Genomic DNA, 13,597 nt, shown 5'->3' with positions numbered 1-13,597 from the left:
GAGATACAACCTGGCACCTTCTACACCTGTGCTGGGTAATATAATCTAAGCCATAGAAATATTAGCTATTCTGTTGGAAAAGAGACACAGAATTAGGGAAGGCTGATTTGGATCTCTACGACTAAGGATAAATATGGTTTTAAAATGATGCAGAGAGCTTACTTTGAAAAAAAAATATTTTGGATTAAATCAGCATCAGAAATTAAAAAAAATACTGTATGCTAATATTAATTGATTGGAATATATGTTTCTAATCTTCCTGATAAAGCAACCCTATTGATTGTATGGCTACTATACTTGCTGCCGATACATTTAGGTTACAAGTGCACCTTAAGCAGCTCAGCTCTTTTGCAAGCAAGAATCCATACAAGACCTACAGTAACTCAGGCAGGCCTACCACCACAGACCCCTCATACATTGCATACCATCCCATTGACCCTGAAGGATTTTGCCAGTTTAGCACTTGCTCTTTATGGCGAGCACTTTCCTTAGAGGGGTGAGGAGCCAAGGCCCATGTTGTAGTACTGTAGGGCTGCCTGGTGTCATTCTCGTCCCGCTTTCTCCAGGGACAGCTCTGAGGGATAACCAACAGCTCTCAAGTCTTACCTTGAATCATGCAGGCTCCTGGGGCATTGCTCACTTCTGTCGCAGGTGATGGAGGTCTGAATGCCTAATGCAGACTTTGGCTCCTGTTATAAATTAGCTCATCAATCATTAACTGAAAAGAGCAGATAGAAGAGTTCAAATCTCCTTCCTTGAAAAATCTTCCTTTTCAGACTGTCGTCAGTGCTGAAGTCTTATTTATGCCTTAAATTGTCCTTTATGATTGGGAAGGGAAGCTTGAAACTCCTGAGGCTTTACATGACTTCCACACCTATTCCTGTGGTGGCGATTTCTCTATTTTTACACAGTGTATGTCCTATGTTCTCCTTTCCGGTTAGTCTGACCACCAGGAGACACTGAGTGCTCGTTTTCATCTTTTATTGGGTCTCTTATTTGAGGTTCAGACCCTCTACTTGGAATTGAACTCACAGACCTCTGCACTTTAGACAACTACGTACTACGCATTCCTTAACAGCTGTCCAGGTTCTGGCCCTGAGTAGTTGTAGTAAAGGATATATAGAAGTGCCATCAGAAGGGTATACATGTAGTTACAACTATTTGTTTAGTAACCATTTGAAGTTAGAAATGAAAAAAGTGACTTATGCTTGTTTTTCACATTTATGACAGTTGTATGACAGTTGTAGCGTGAACATGTGACAAAAATTCGTGCACTTGGCAACTGGTATGTGTTTATGACAGTTGAACTGTCCTGGGTTCATGTGATCATCATTTATAGTCCCTTTCTGGGAGAGGGGCGGTCTAAAAATCTAAGAAATAATAATAATAATAATAATAATAATAATAATAATAATAATAATAATAATAATAATAATAATAATAATAATAATAATAACAACAATAATAACAGGGGTGTCAAAACTTGGCAACTTTAAGACTTGTGGACTTCAACTCCCAGAATTCCCCTGGGGGATTCTGGGAGTTGAAGTCCACAAGTCTTAAAGTTGCCAAGTTTGGACACCCCTGATTTATAACCTTCCCAGCCGGCTTCTGACAAGTATATGGGGAAAGCTAGATTTACTTAACGACCACATGATTCACTTAATAGCTACAGTGATTTGCTTAACAACTATGGCAAAAAAAGGTTGTAAAATGGGTCACAAATCACTTAACAACTGTCTTCCTTAACAATGTAAATGTTTGGCTCAATTGTGGTCATAAGTAATGGACTACCTATATATGATCCACCTTTCCTTAAGCTGTGGGAGCAGAAAAATAAAGATGTTATTTCATGCCCCCATCAGCTCGGTTTTGCATGACTCTCACTAGGCCCTTTCCTTTCCTATCACCCAGAAGCTTTTCTGAACCACAGCCAACTTCTATATCAGGCACAGTTTACATTTTATGGGCCCTGCCTCTGTTGAGTGACAGATCAGCCATTAGAGCAGTGGTTCCCAAACTTTTTTCAGTCCACCGCCCCCTTGGTGCTACAAGCTGATCCTCAGTGCCCCCCCACCCAGTGGTGGAATTCATTTTTTTTTTACTACTGATTCTGTGGGCGTGGCTTGGTGGGCATGGCGGGGGGGTCATGTGACTGGGCGGTTTGCATGATGGAAGGAAGATAGTAACAGTAAAATTCAAAACTCAACAATTAATTGCACATTTATTCAAAATCCAATTTAAAAACCTTTTTAGTTAATGTTAATTCAACAAAATTGTTGAACATAATCCAGTGATACCAGGTGTTCATAGTCTGATAGTCATTTATCAAGAACCTTAGTAACTAGTAACTTAGTAAACTCAGTAAATTCTTAATGTGATGGATGGGTTTGATGTAGTGATACCAGTTTCCCAATGTCTGGTTTTAAGTCACTTAGCAGGAGTCTTAAATCACCACGTTCAGTAATCTGGAGTCAGGGCCGGATTTTCCTATAGGCTAACTAGGCTTCAGCCTAGGGCCTCAAGATCAAGAGGGGCCTTTTATTTTTATTTATTATCCGTGCCACATTTTTTATAAAGGTTAGTACCAATTACAACGTTTCATTTAATATATTGATATATATATCACAGTAATGATGTATTTTATTATCTCTCATGTAATTTACAAACTTAAAAATGGGAGGTGAAAGGGCCCCATAAGTGGAATAGCCTAGGGCCTCTTTTCATCTAAATCCGGCCCTGTCTGGAGTCGATTTCTTTGTTTGAAGAGAAGTTGGATGACCACACTGAAGCCACGTTCCACCAAATATGATGTTGGGAATGCAACAAAGAGCTTCTTAACCACTGTCCATAGTGCAGGATAGCGATCAGAAATTTCTTTCTGTAACCAAAACTCTTGGTACGATTTCTTAAACTTTGGCTTCAGCTCAATGTCATTTTGCAGTTCTATGAGTTGTTCCTCCACTACCCCATCTTCCTCAGTATCTGAAAATGGATTTATCACCCAATCTGGAATTTCCATCAAAAGAAGATCCTGATATCACTCAGACATCTAAGTCTTAGAATGTCAGAGAAACAACTTTAGCTGGATAGTTACATTCCTTCAATAACATCATTGTAATTTTCAGTTTCATTAATTTCCACAATATCTAGTTTTGCTACTAACCCCTTCCAAACCATCTGCATAGTCTTTAAGATTTGGTGGTCTAAATATCAAAAACGGTTGACTCACATCACACATCTAAGCAAAACTGAAGTACTATCTATTTCTCCTTTAAAAAAAAAAATCTCAATTTTAAGATTTGTATTACTGTTTTCATCCAGTCCCCATCCAAAAATGGCAAGAAACTCTGGTGTCATTTTTTAAGCAACCATGGACAGATAATTGATCATACTTGCCTTAATATTAATGGCCAAGTTTCTTATTGGCTATGCTAACCAAGAGGTGCTCTGGTCATTGTTAACCCTGCTGCAAAATTTATGTGTGCACATATCCACGCATACAAAGGCATACAATCTAATCTTATCTCCTTCAGATTGCCAATTATTTTGCACAACACAAACATTCTGCCTTTAATTGCTTACATGGTTTCAATGGCTAAACTTCTGCTCACCGAACCAACTATTCAAAACCAGTAATTCTGCAAGGAGAGAGGATGGGAATGAGAATATTTCAAAAACTAAACACATATCCTAAAAGAAAATCCACCCGCGACCAGCATTGAGTGGAGCTTTTATAAACTTAGAATAAATGAGCTGGAAGGGACCTTGGAGGTCTTCTGGTCCAGCCCCCTGCTCAAGCAGGACAACCTATACCAGAGGTCCCCAAACTTGGCAACTTTAAGACTTGTGGACTTCAACTCCCAGAATTCTCCAGACAGTGATGGACTTCAACTCCCAGCTATGCTGGCTGGAGAATTGTGGGAGTTGAAGTCCACAAGTCTTAAAGTTGCCAAGTTTGGGGACTCCTGACCAATACTATAGTAGTATATACATATAGTATACTATACCTATATCAAAGAAGGCTCCCGTGAGTTTAAAAACACCTGTATTTCCAAGGCTAGGAACAGAAGATTGCAATGCGAGCTCCCTCCTGCTGCTAATCCAAAACTCCCTAACCAAAATCCACACCACCAAAAGGGAGCACTTCTGCTCATCACCCCCTCCCCCCAGTTACTATTACCCAGCAGCGTCTCCATGCAAAGGAAAAGGATGGCACGAAATATGTGACCGTTTTTTAAACCAGTGGCAAAGAGCTCTCTCGCAAGCTCAACTAGAATTCAATTGGTGGGCTTCCCCCCCCCTAACAACACCGTGCACGATCTCCCCACCCACCAACAGTTTAAAAAAAAAAACCTTTTCACAAGCCAAGCCGGTCGGTTAAGACACCGGCGGTGTTGGGGGGCAGGCGATTGAAGCGGCACGTGCCCCTCTCCTGGAAGGAAGGCAGTGATTGGAGGGGAGGGTGGTGATGTTGCTTAAAGGGAAAGCCGCAACTATTTCCAGGTTTGTTTGGGTAATTTTGTTCTTCTGCCTGTGCCAATGGGCTTTAAACAGTCCATCTTCTGCTTGGCAAGTTTCTCCTTTCCATCCGAGAATTAGCTAAGGGGAAGCTACCAACCTAGGGGCGATGCCCTCTGCAGCCAACACAATACATGATCTTTTTTTCCTCGCCCTCTTAGCGCCCCCCTGCCATCCCCCCTGCCTCTTAGCGCCCCCCTGCTGCCTCCCTTGCCTCTTAGCACCCCCCTAAGTCATCCCACCGCCTGCTAGAGGGCGGTACCGCCCACTTTGGGAACCACTGCATTAGAGGATCTTCTTTGCTGGATGCTTTGCGTCATCCTGTTTTCAATGGGAAGGAGGGAATGACAAATCTGCCAAGATCAGTGAATGCAGGGGGTGAATCATCCAAAAGGGTGTCCCACTTTCAAGGAATAGAGGAGGAGGAGAAGGTGCATGCACTTTTCACCAGCCTAAGTGAGAAGCCTCCAGAAAAATACTTTGGAAGGCAAGATCACAGTTAGTCTAATTCCAAGGGCCATGGCAAGGAATCAGTACAGATCCCCAGGGACTGCAGTCTGCCCATTCCCTGGTGTGAGGGTGTGGAGAGAAAGAGAAGAGGGTATCAGAAAGAAGACCTGATGCTCCAAAATATAAAGAATATGTAGCTTCATGCTGTCTTGGTTCTGACCTCCCCTTTATTGCCTGCTACCTTCACCACTGCCATGGGATGCAGCTTTCAGGAGATTACGGATGACAAAAGGCTGCCTTCCACAGACTCAAATTTCTCTGGGTCACCAAGTCTTTTTTCTGCCCATCCCACTTCCCCTTTCTTTCTTTTTATTGCGCATGAGCTCTCAAGCAGCTGATGAATCCCTGGCTTGTGTGGTTATTTCAGCCATAAGCACCTAAAGAGCAGTATATTTCACAGGGTTGCCTTTCCAGCTGAAATGCAGTGCAGGTTGCGATTGATGGGCAAAACCAACTCTATTTTCAAGTCTTCCCATCCTTTTGTCCTCCTTTCTATAGCAATAGCATTTAAAATTATGTACCGCTTCACAGTGCTTTACAGCCCTCTCTAAGCAGTTTACAGAGTCAGCATATTGCCCCCAACAATCTGGGTCCTCATTTTACTAACCTCGGAAGGATGGAAGGCCGAGTCAACCTTGAGCTTGGTGAGATTCGAACTGCCCGAAGTAGCCTGCAGTACTGCACTCTAACCACTGGACCACTGTGGCTCTGTAGCTTTCCTCATGCCCTTTGGCAGCTGCCCCCTTTCTCTGACTGCTATTAATGGTCTCCCTCCACTAACCCATCCCAAATAGTAGCCTTCTCTGCAGGGGCAGCACATTCTGCCTTTAATCACTTGCTGTCTCCCCTTCCTCCACTGTGCTCTTAAGCCCTCATTTAAATTCTGTAATATGTCTGTAGAAATTAAAGATGGCCTTTAAACATTTTGATATTCTTTCTCCCTCCTCCATCTCCATTGTCCTTTCCTACAGTTGTGTTGCAAAAGACTTTCAATAACTCCTGTTTTCCTTGTAAGAGCATCTACAGCTAGCACCCAAACAGTTTCTCTTGTCACAGCACGGGTCAAATGATGTCAGTGTGACATCCCTAGCTGTGGAATTTTCTGTGGGAAAATGACTACCTTAGGCCAGATTCCTGTGTTTCTGCCTCATGGTGCTTCTCACCCGTCGGCCTTGAACGCTGAGCCCTGCCAAGGTCAGAAACACCAGCAAAGCGGCAAGGCAGATTTCTTCAATTTGCTGGCTTATTATGCTTTTGACTACACACTGAAGTAACTGACAAGCAAGAGGATTTGTCAGGCGGGGTCTCGTCCTGTTGTGCGGTGGGGGGGAGGGTAGCAAAGCTTCCCCAGTGACCTACTTTCAGGAACAAATGCAGATTGTGCAGTTTCCATTCAGGCATAAATTGAGGGAGGCCTGAGCAAATGAGAGGATTGGTGAATGTATCTTCCTACCTTCTAATCACTAATATTCTAGCATGTTATTAGCCACATATTAACCCAAATAAGATTCCTTAGAAGTCGGGGTTTCCTTTTGCAAAGCCCCAAGAATGAAGAATACAATACAGACAACAGAATATAACATGGCCTTACCATGGAAGCTGAAAAGTTTTAGAAAGTGAAGAAGTAAATCATCATGAAATCAAACTGCTAAATTTATAATGGCAAAAGTAAAAATGGGCTTTAAGCTGCAGTGCTTTGTCTGCTTATGTAGGTGGAAGCTCCATTAAACAAGCCTGATTTTGAGTGACATGACTACTGGACTGCCCTGCTAGTTACTTTAAGATGAGGAGTGAGCAAAGCCAGTTTGACACTTAAGTGTAATTAATTAATAAGACAGGTTTTTTTTATATTTTGGTTTCGTTTTAAATACCAAAGGGCTATTTTCTTCCATTTCTTAATCCAAGTGGGAAAGAAAAGCTTCCCATCTTCCAGCTATTGTAGGCCTAAACCCTTCTTTTCCCTGACCACAAAATGTTGGCAGAAGCTAACATCATCCAGAAGACATTTGTCATAATGGCTAAGTTTATGTGACACAATTGCCAACCTGAACGAATAGCATCTTTATTATTTCCCTCTTAGCTGTTTTGTGATGTTTTTGCATCTTATTCTCTCATTGTGGGAAAGAATGTGAGATGGGAAAGTTATTCACTGTTCTTCCTCCTGATGAACCTTTCATCTTCACCTTTGATGGGGTATAGCTCGCTGGCTGGAAATAGGAAATTGCCCTCACTGTTATCACTCAGGCTTGGAAGATTGACCATTTATTTATTTTGGCACACTTCATGCACAGCTTTGCTGCAGCACAGTTGGGAAGACTGCTCTTTAAAAATCTGCAAAGAAAAAAGAAACACCTGTGTTTGCTCTGACAAGTTACCAAGGGTGTTAAATCAGTGTTCTTTCAGCTGGAAAGGCAGATTTTTTTCAACTTTGAAAGGTGAGGATAGCTTTTAAGACACCTTTTAAGTATTCTTAAGGATGAGAAAGGAGACCAAAGCATTCACAAGAGTGAAAGAGCTCCAGAATTCCAGAGGAGCCGAGAGATCCAAAGGCAACCATGAGGGTACATAATTAACAAGGTACACCTCTATAGAGCAGCCTGGCTGCCAAAGGCCATGTTTTTTCCCCATTATTTCTCTGAGGTTGATTAAGTGACTTTCTTGGATTTGTCCTTCTGCAGTGCCCATTCCCTTGGAGAGAGTGAAAAATCAGGTGATGAAGTGAAAAACTGTTTTGAAAGTGGGTGAATTGGACTAAACAAGGAGCCCTCAACAGGTTGAATCAGTGGTGAAATTCATTTTTTTACTACCGGTTCTGTAGACGTGGCTTGATGGGCATGGCAGGGGAAGGATTTTGCAAAATCTCCATTCCCACCCCACTCTGAGGCCAGTCAGAGGTGGTATTTGCTGGTTCTCCGAACTACTCAAAATTTCCACTACCAGTTCCCCAGAACCTGTCAGAACCTGCTGGATTTCACCCCTGGGGTGAATGGAATGAAAGATAAAAGCAATGATGTGATTGAAGGTAGGAAGGGGTGTGACTGAAGGTAGAAAGTCCTGGAAGGAGAGTTTTAAATACTTGTACATGAATGAAAGGAATGGAATAGAAACAATGAATATTAGCATCTTAATGATGAAAACGTAGAATTAAATACTGTATAAATGTTCGCTGCATGTGTACTACAACTGGAAAAATGCTAAAATATTTTTGTTTTGTTGTGTTTTTTTAGAGAAGGTGCATCATATCACACATATGTGCAAAGACTACCATTTGTGCCTGATGATTGAAAAAATGTCATTAGTATTCCCTTAAGTAGGAGAAAAAAGGATAACAGTAAATACAAAAACTACATGGGAAGTTTTGTTAAGTTCCTCAGAATATGATGGAGAGTGTACAAGAAGTGAAAAGGAAGTGCAATGCAGTGCATATCAGGCAGGTGGTGTGCAGTCCAAATTTTTGCTCTTCAATGTCATAAGACATGTTAGAAAAAATGAGTTTTGTATGTTTTTTATTTATTTAAAGAGTATGAGTAAGTGAATAGGATTGAATTAAGGAGCATTTGAGTGAATATAAAGTTGAAGGCTGAATTTGATGGACAGCCTATGGTGAAAGTCAAACGTGCACAAGAATAAATGAAATATTTTGCAAATGATCCAACACATAGAAAACATTTAAAAAGAATATGCCATATTCCTATGATTATTTAATATATTTTTTCAATGAATGCAGAGAGTGATGTTAAATACATTGTTGTTGGAAGTATGCATGGGCAGGTGCTCTTAAATGTAGATAATGTTTTGTCATTGAGAACCCAAATAATTTGCAGAAAATGTTGATTAGATTTGAAACTAAATATTTCAAAGAATAAGAAAACTGTTTGACCAGGAAAATGGAGTGCAATGATTGCCCCTTATAAATGATGAAAAAATAAGTGCAGGTGATCTTTATTTAACAACCATTTGTTCAGTGATTGTTTAAACCAGAGGTGGGTTCCTACCAGTTCAGACCGGTTCGGCCAAGTAGGTAGAAACTCAGCCTGCCACGCCACCGAACTGGTTCTCACGGTGGCCATCTTGTTTTTTGCTTCTGTGCATGTGTAGAAGCAATTTCTGGTACTGCGCATGCACTCATTGTGCATATCAAACACCTGCGCGCAACGCATCTCTTAGCAAACCAGCAGTAGCAGCAGCTGGAACCCACCCCGGTTTAAACTTGTGACAGTGCTGCATAAATAAGGTGACCAACTTTTTTACAATGAAAAGGAGGACAAATAAATTGGAAAAAATATATCGTAAATAAAAGAAATTTTTTATTCATTGCAACAATAATACACTAAAATATGATATATGCATAATAAAAACATTTGCAACATTTTATATTGTAATTAGGCTTACATGCCTGTTAATTATTATTTAAATGAGTACTTTTCCATTGAATTAATATTTTTTGTCAATGTATCATCTTCTAACAATATATTGGAAATATCTGAATAAGAATTATCCTTCATATTGAATTTTACGGCAAATGCTGCAGCTAGAGTATCAACATTCAATCTCGATTTCTCACTTGTCGAAAAATCATTGGCAATTGAAAAAAAACTCTTTCAACTGCTGCATTAGTTCCAGGGCAGCATAACATAAATTGAACAAGTATAAATAAATGTTCACATGGAATATGTTCATTTTTGAAATGGCTGAAAATATCCACCCATCTTTTATCAATTTCAACATGTTGATTTTCCCATTGTATTAATTTTTCAGAATTTAAACATACATTCAGTCTTATAATTTCTTCAAAGAGACAATTGTCGTCTATTTTAATGTCTAGCATTTCTTTAGATAAAAATTCAACACACGATTTAATATCTGTTCAATAATAATAATAATAATAATAATAATAATAATAATAATAAAAAATATTTATTTCTTAGCCGCACCCTCTCCTGAAGGACTCGGGGCGGCGTACAATAAAACATATGAAATAAATATGTAGACAAGACAAACATATAACAGAGACATATACCGAGACATGTACAAGGAGGAGGTTGGCTAATGAATAAAAAACAATTAGAATACAGTGTTTAAAAACCCCTAAATAATTAAATATAATTAAAATACCCAAATAAAAACCCATCAGGAGCGATATAGTTAGATCAAAGTTGAGCCAGGCCAGCTACTTGGAATAGGTGGGTCTTAAGCTTAATACGAAAGGAGCGGAGGTCAGAGGTATTCCTAATATCCGGAGGGAGGTCATTCCACAGGGCTGGGCCCGCCACAGAGAAGGCTCTACTCCTAGGCGCTGCCCCCCGACACTGTCTAGTGGACGGCACCTGGAGGAGGCCCTCTCTGTGCGAGCGGATTGGTCGCAGGGATGTATGGGGCAGAATACGATCCCGCAAGTAACTAGGTCCTGAGCCATGGAGCGCTTTAAAGATTGTTATCAAAACCTTGAAACGCACCCGATAGACCACAGGAAGCCAGTGCAGCTCGCGCAGGAACGGTGTCACATGGGAGTACCTAGTACTCCCCATAATTACCCGCGCGGCTGCGTTCTGGACCAACTGTAGCCTCCGGGTGCATTTCAAGGGAAGCCCCATGTAGAGAGCGTTACAGTAGTCCAAGCGAGACGTCACCAGCGCATGAGTGACTGTGCGTAAGGCGTCCCGGTCCAGTAGGGGGCGCAATTGGCGCACCAGGCGAACCTGGTGGAACGCCCCCCTTGCCACGGCTGTCACATGGTCATCCATGGACAGCCGGGCATCCAGGAGGACGCCCAAATTGCGCGCCCGCTCCACGGGGGCAAGTTGAATGCCCCCAATGGCCAATGATGGAATTAATTGGCTGAACCGGGGAGCTGGTACCCACAGCCACTCCGTCTTGGAGGGTTTGAGCTTGAGTCGGTTGTCATCCATCCAGATCCGTACGGCTTCCACACACCGGGACATCACTTCGATGGCCTCGTTGGGGTGGTTCGGGGTGGAAAAGTACAGCTGAGTATCATCAGCGTACAGATGGTATCCCACCCCGAAACCACGGATGATCTCACCCAGCGGCTTCATATATGTGTTGAACAGGAGTGGCGAGAGGACCGACCCCTGTGGTACCCAAGTAAGGGGGCGTAGGGTCGACCTCTCTTCTCCTGCCAACACACGCTGCGTCCGGCCAGAAAGGTAGGAGCCGAACCACCGCAAAACAGTGCCCCGGACCCCCAACCCCTCCAGCCGGCGCAGCAGGATACCATGGTCGATGGTATCAAAAGCCGCCGAGAGGTCTAATAAGACCAGGATAGAGGAACAACCTCTATCTCTGGCCCTCCAGAGATCATCCACCAACGCGACCAAGGCCGTCTCCGTGCTGTGACCGGGGCGGAAGCCGGACTGGCGCGGGTCTAGATAATCATTTTCCTCCAGATGTCGTGGAAACTGGTAGGCCACCACACTCTCTACAACCTTCGCCAAAAAGGGAAGGTTGGAGACAGGACGATAATTGGCCAGCTCCAAAGGGTCCAGGGAAGGCTTCTTGAGCAAGGGTCTCACCACCGCCTCTTTCAAGGCGGCCGGGAGAGACCCCTCGCTCAACGAAGCATTCACTAGGCCCAGGAGCCAGTCTCGTGTAACCTCCCAGGATGCCAGTACAAGCCAGGAGGGGCACGGGTCCAATAAACATGTGGTGGGTCGCAGTCGTCCACGCATTCTGTCCAAATCCTCGATGGCAACCAAGTCAAACTCCTCCCAGATCGATTCCTCAAGACTCGCCATGGACGTCTCCATTGGACCACTGACAGGGACCCAATCCCTCCGGATTTGAGCGATTTTATCCTGCAGATATTTACCAAATTCCTCTGCCCTGCCCTGTAGAGGGGCCTCCCGTGGCCTCTGAAACAAGAGGGAGCGGGACACCCGAAACAGGGCAGCAGGGCGGTTCTCCGCGGATGCAATGAGAGTGGCACAATATTGGCGTTTGGCCACTCTCAATGCCACAAGGTACGTCCTTAAATGGGCTCGTGCCTGTGTTCAATCAAATTCGGAGCGAGAGGATCTCCAACGACTCTCTAGACGTCTCTTGCGGCATTTCATCACCCTTAGCTCCTCGGTAAACCAAGGGGCCAGGGTGGATCGTTGCCGCCGGAGAGGCCGCAAAGGCGCCACCCGGTTCAAGGCCCCGGTAGTCGCATTATTCCACGCGACCACCAGGTCCTCTACCCGGGGGCGGGTCAAGGTTACAGGAGGTGGCCCAAGCTCCGTCTGGAACCTATCAGGTTCCATCAGGCGCCTGGGGCGGAACCATCTGGTACTTTCCGGTTCCGCCTCCCCGCAGCAGGAGGTAGCACCAGGGAAGTCAAGACGAAGGAGTGTGATCTGACCATGACAGGGGAGTGATGGTTAAGTCCCCTCCTCCCATATCACTCAGCCACTGGCCAGAGACAAAAACAAGGTCCAGAGTGTGTCCTCCCTCGTGTGTCGGGCCCTGAATCATTTGAGTCAGGTCCATGGCTGTCATGGAAGCCATGAACTCCCGAACCCCCTCTGATGCTTCTCCCATCGATGGCAGGTTAAAATCCCCCATCACTAAAAGTTTGGGGGTCTCAACCGCCACCGATGCGATCAGCTCGAGGAGTTCGGGCAGGGCCGCTGATGTATAGCGAGGAGCCAGGTATACTATCAGCAGGCCCAACTGTCTCCCAGGGCCCCATTTCACAACAAGGGATTCACACCCGGACGTCTGTGGCACAGTAGACTCCCTCGGCTCTAAGTCCTCCCGAATAATTGCTGCCACCCCGCCGCCCCTTCCCTGGGCCCAGGGCTGGTGAAATGCTCGGTAGCCTGGTGGGCACATTTGGAAAAAGTATGAGGAACGTGAGGAACGAACTGGGAATGCAGCTGATGGGAGGCGATGAAGTAAAAAAAAAAAACCATTAAAAACTGTTTAATAAAACGTGAATTGTACTTACCTCTGTATAATTGAATATTCACTGAGAAAGAAATAATTACCGTGAGTCATTCAATTGCCGACGTGCCGTGGGTCTACTGCGTGCGTATGTGCCGTGTTGTGTTTCGGTAAGAAGTAAACAAAGCCACTTGCATGTGGCGCTCTCTCTCAAGGTCTCCCGTGCGGAGCACATGCGTCTCATAATCACTTCTTATACCGCACTATACCGAGTCTTGACGAGTTGTCATGTCAAATACAAATACATCACATAACGCGCAACAGATTAGTCTTCAAATATCGAAAAGGAGGACATGTAGGAGGACACTTTTCGAGGGAGGACAGAACTTACAAAAGAAGGACTGTCCTCCCTAAAGGAGGACGGTTGGTCACCTTAGCATAAATGGCACTTATGACCAGTTTTTGAGGTTCTGACCATTGCAGTGTTCCTTTAGTCACATGGTTGTCATCCAGGCATTTGGCAACTGTCCTGGATTTCTGCCCTTTGCAGCATCCCAAGCTCACACAATTGCACCTTCTTTCCTGGAAGTAAAGTCCATTGGGGAACCAAAAGAAAATCAGAAGTTGAAATTAGCTGAGGTTCCTGCTTAACCGAAGTCTGCTGGAACAGCCAGTGTTGAAC

General features: G+C 43.8%; 1 protein-coding gene across 1 annotated transcript in view; it reads right to left on the bottom strand.

The window, feature by feature from the left end:
* CDHR2 (cadherin related family member 2) overlaps window positions 1-650 on the bottom strand; it is a 51,307-nt gene extending 50,657 nt beyond the window's left edge. Inside the window, exon 1 of the mRNA XM_081938355.1 lies at window positions 607-650. The gene's annotated coding sequence lies outside the window, so the exon portion shown is untranslated. The remainder of the gene's footprint in view (window positions 1-606) is intronic.
* Window positions 651-13,597: the final 12,947 nt, after the last annotated feature.

This window comes from Natrix helvetica (genome assembly GCF_964273705.1).
Source record: "Natrix helvetica genome assembly, chromosome: 1".
NCBI lineage: Eukaryota > Metazoa > Chordata > Lepidosauria > Squamata > Natricidae > Natrix > Natrix helvetica.
This window is presented reverse-complemented; position numbering and strand designations above follow the sequence as displayed.